Source organism: Vespa crabro, chromosome 6 (genome assembly GCF_910589235.1).
Source record: "Vespa crabro chromosome 6, iyVesCrab1.2, whole genome shotgun sequence".
NCBI classification, from domain to species: Eukaryota; Metazoa; Arthropoda; class Insecta; order Hymenoptera; family Vespidae; genus Vespa; species Vespa crabro.
This window is the reverse complement of record NC_060960.1, coordinates 1,471,555-1,476,744: the sequence shown is the minus strand read 5'-3', so window position 1 is coordinate 1,476,744 and position 5,190 is coordinate 1,471,555. Positions and strand designations below refer to the sequence as shown.

General features: G+C 31.9%; 1 long non-coding RNA gene across 1 annotated transcript; it reads left to right on the top strand.

Annotated features, from left to right (window-relative positions):
- The first annotated feature begins 2,515 nt into the window (after positions 1 to 2,515).
- On the top strand, positions 2,516 to 5,182 carry LOC124424695. Its single transcript, XR_006942358.1, has 3 exons — positions 2,516 to 3,443; positions 3,793 to 4,024; positions 4,531 to 5,182. It is a non-coding gene; the product is annotated as an uncharacterized LOC124424695 (long non-coding RNA).
- Positions 5,183 to 5,190: the final 8 nt, after the last annotated feature.

Genomic DNA, 5,190 nt, shown 5'->3' with positions numbered 1-5,190 from the left:
ATCGTTTCAACCCTAGCATACCCCTCCTTGCTTCTCCACCCCCTTCCCCTCATTCCACATTTCCCCTTCTACTTTCGTCTACCTCACGTTCTAACTCCGCACAAACTCTACGTATACATTATTATTTCATAACAATCGCACCGTAGCTGGTATGATAACTATAGTGTGTATGGTCTATCACGCGATGGCCGTCACGCTTCGAAGGATAAGTCATTGCCTTAACGATAGATTAAAAAAATTTTTCGATATCCATCTCTTTGACGTAAAACTTTTGAAACGAACGATAAATGTTATAAAATATATGTTATAAATGTTATTAAATATAAAAATATGTCTGAATGAAAAACGATCCCGATGACTCGAAGATTCGTCCATTTTAATTAATCTGTTTCTTTTTCCTTTTTTTTATGTAAAGGAAACACGATAGTGTGGACGATAGATTCGTCCGTTTGTCCAGTGGTCCGTTTCTACTGTTTGATCATCTGCTAACGAGTTTAATTTCCATTTAACTCTTTACCTTACGTAGCCAGAAAAAAAGAAAAAAAATAGAAGAAAAAAGAAAACGAATCCACTCGTCATAAAGCGACTGCCTCTATGCATCTATCTCTATCAATTTCTTGAAACAAGACATTGAAGTTATCGTTTAGAAAAGTTTTGAAAGTAAACACACTATACACGTGTATTTACATTTGCATAAACATTGTATATCTTAAAATTCAAAAGAAATTCAAAAATAAAATCAATCGGTTACGTTTGTTTCTTGATTTTCACACGAACATCGAATTTCTCACATGAGGCTCGAAAACGTTAGGATTTAAACGTTCAAGCATGTTTTCACGGAAAAATTTTTCCGGAAGGACCACCACGCGGATTATATATCGGCCACACCGAAATTCTCGACGAAGCGTGCGCCCATTTTTCACGCTTGTACTCCCTCTCTCTTTATCTCTCTCTTTCCCTCCCTCTCCCTTTCACTCTCTCATTCCTTTCTTCCTTTCTCCTCTCTTTCTCTTTCCAAAAGAAATGTTCAGAAAAAAAGAAAAAAGAATCAAAGCGGTCCCTTTGAAATCCATCACTCTTTGCGGCAAACATCTAAGATACCTACATCGTGGTTAGTCGGTGTTGCAAAGACTAGGATTTTCGCGCTTTTGACCCTTCAAATAGGCCATGATCCACTCGAGACGATATTTTCTTTATTTTTCTACTCTTTCCCAAAAGAAAAGTTATTCCTCGTGCGCTTCTTTGATCTTTTGATCTGTTGATCGCTAACGTGAGACCGACCACGGTGAAATTTTCTGATACTTTGAAGAAAGAGAAAAAAAAGAGAAAAAGAAAAAAAAAAGAGGAAAAGAGGAAACATTTTTTTCTTTACGAATAATCGATTAAAAATCCTTCAAACGAATGGGACCGTCTGCCGGAAGTTCACTTAATCGTTGGTAAAACCTTCGAATAATAAAAAAAGAAAAGAATAAAAAAAAATAGGAAACCGACCGACTGATCGACCGATTAGTATCACGGCACTTATTGATCTAACTTTTTTATCAACTTATTGTAAAGTAAAGAAAAAAGAAAAAGGAAACAAAAAAGAAACAGAAGAAAAAATCATAAGCCATGAAACGCAACATCCTCTCGACGAATTTATTCGTACCGCAAAGAATCGGCTTAAGCAGGGAGAAAATAGGAAAATCAAACGACCTCGGTCTATTCCTGACGTCCATAACGAATCGATTTTAATGCATTACAAAAAGTTCGCTTTGGAGGGTGAGTAAGACACGTTTAGACCACCAGCTCCTGTAATTTCAAGCTATTTAACCGTTCTAAAGAGATTTATCAGCTCGGTCGATGTTACTTTTAACAAGAAATCGTATACGATATTTTCTAATATATTTCATTATATTTCGTATATTTAGTTTATATTTCATACATTTAATTGTTACAATATTAATTATATCGTAAAAAAATCTTTAAAGAGATTTTTTCTATTTTTTTTTTTTTAAATAAATAAATAAAATCACACCTCTCAGCCACGATAATAATCAATGATGCTCTAATACCACTTCGAAGCTAGGGCTTCTGAAACCTGAGATTTACACCTAATTACACCTAACAAGATCTAAGTCTAAAGATTTAAGACGTTATATCTGACCACTAAGTCGAAGGCCACCGAGTAAACCATAAAAAAATCAATCGCAATATTAATGATTAAGTACTCCTTATTTATAACTAATTGAAATCATTGAATAAAAATTATAGTATTAGAATTATCCTTCGTAATTATATTTGCGGATACGTTTAAACGGTTTAGAATCGAAGTATCTCCTCGACACTTTCCAACCAATTGCACGAAAAACCCACTACAGGGTAGTTTTCGCATCCACCCGAAATATCGCATTCGGCACGTGCCAGCCACGTGACCGCCTTGATGGCTCTCACATGTGCGCGTTTATGCGCATTTGGCTGCATTTAAAAGGAGCAAGGTGTTCCACGAAAACAACTGTCCTTCTTTCGCTGTACTTAGAATGAAATAACGTTGTTCGAAAAGATAACAACAATAAAATAATAATCGGATCGTTCGATAGGAAGTCGCGTGCTAACTCGAGTAGCTTAGAGGACACTAAAAAAAGATAATACGACTAAAGAAGATTATGGTTTTTTTTTTTTTTTTTAATTGAAAAAGATATCAAGCATTTTTAAATGAAAATGGTTAACAAAGAATCCTAGGAAAAAAAAAGAATTAAAATTTGTTCCATGTCATTATCATAGTTCAAATTAAACCTTGAAATTAGTATAATTTAAATCTTACTTTAGAAATGATCGAACAATCTACTTTTTATGCTCGCATAATTTTTAACATTCTAAAATTATTCCCGCAAGTATCCATTTATCATCATTGATCATTTACAGGAGTTTAATCTATTTAAAGTAAAAATTAAAAGAATTATTACTATATTATGACAGTGATCACGTGTTAATCGTCCGAGTAATTTGAAGTTTTTAAATGAAAATGATTAAAAAAAATCGTTTAAATATATATTAATAATCTTTAAAATTTATATTGTTAAAATTGTTTTTTATACTCGCGTGATTTATAATAACGATCTCAAAAGTTTTCCCACAATTACCACCCACTTCTATCACCGATCAATCTTACATGGGCTTGATCCTTAATCGTAGAGAGAAAAAAGTTAGAACACTGTGGACATCGTGATGGTGGTCGCGTGCATGATCCATCGACGCACGTGATTCCTGATGTGCAATCGGAAGGGAAAACGCCTTTCGACGAGCCTACTGAGAAATTGATAGCTCAACCGAGTTCACACCACCGACACGTGCTCTACGACTTGGCTGTAAAAGTGCCCTCGTAATTGAGATATCATGATCGCTTTCACGCCAACGACAGATTCTTAAACTAATTCCGTAACGAAGACACGTGCCAACGGAATGTAAGTACACGTGCTTCTATTACAAATCCTCTTTTAACCACGAGATTTATTCAAAATTATCTCTTGTATAACTTTTATTTTTTTCTATCTTACATTAAATCTTTTTATGAATTACACAAAACCGTTATCTTCTATATTAATAGATATAGATAGGACAGATTTAAAATGTAAAAAAAAAAAAGAAAGATATTCGTTCAACCGTTTAACGATTAAACTTTAAAAATTTTTCAAGTACTTCAAATAATAAAACAATATTGATTAAATTCCTGAAAATTTTATTTAGACGTAGATTATATAAATAGGCAAACTATTTAATCGTGATTAATCATTACCCAATCGTTTCGAAAAGAAGCGAAAAACGAAAGCGACGCTCTGCGGCTAAACGGCAAACATTACATGTCGTCCCGATGTGCGATATCAACCACGACACGTGCCGTTCTCCGACGCTTGTCACCGAACGCCTACGCGTGCTAATATTTGCGTGATAAATTCTCTCCTCTTCTTCGATGTATTTTCTACGGAGTGTAAACTCATCGATAATCGGAGAACCCGATACAAGAACCCGATCAACTAAAAAACAGGTTGTTTGTATTTCCCACTGAAAATCATGAATTATCGGAAAATTTTCTCACGTTAAAACTGTAAATATATCTTTCATAAACTATACATGTATGTATATATATATACATACATTTCATCAACTATATATTCTATATATGTATATATATACATATATATATATATATATATATATATATATATATATATATATATATATACACATGTAGATATACTATATTAATTAATAAACTATAATATATAACTATACATATATGCACATTATAAAACCATATATATATAATATATATTCACTATCATGTGTCAATACATATATTATATTATTATATTATATATATTATAGTATAGATATACTATATTAGTTAATAAACTATAATATATAACTATATATATTATATTGTAAAACTATATATATATATATTATTATTATTGTTATTATTATTAATATAAAAGCCTTAATATGCCTGTTTATAATTTTTCAAAAACTTACTATTTTCATCCAATCCAGATGGAGTTTTGTATTATTACTCTTCATGATCCGACGAAAAGTTTAGACTACTTGATTTGTGTAAATATTACTCATAAACTAAACTACAAGACTTTAAACGAATGGGAGAAAAAAAAAGATCGATATATGACGGACATGAAGTACTATGTAAGAGAAAGAAAGGAGAAAATTGTAAAGTTGATTACACCAGAAATGCATTGATTGAGTGATTTGTGATTGTGTTCCGTGTTCCTTGTTCTGTGTTCCCTATTCTGTTTCTTGCTCTGTGTTCCCTGTTTTGTGTTCTATGTTCATACAAATGGCGTGATGGATGCATGCTTTATATAAATCAAGTAGTCTGTATTTAAACTCCGATCGCGGAAAATAATTTTATTTCATAAATTTCAGCGGTTCTCAATTTTCTGATGCATAGATGATATTTAAGCACTTTTCCAAATAATCGATCATATAGCAGTAAAACATTTACTTTACACATTAAATTCACGTATGAGCTGAGTCAATGTGAATGCGAATACTTGCTGTATATATTATACTATATTACTTCGTATACTATATGTTCGATATGCTTGACGAAGGAATATACTAATATATTCTGATATATGAAATATATATACTGATACAATATATCATTTAATTTATTTAATATATTCGAATGACTGT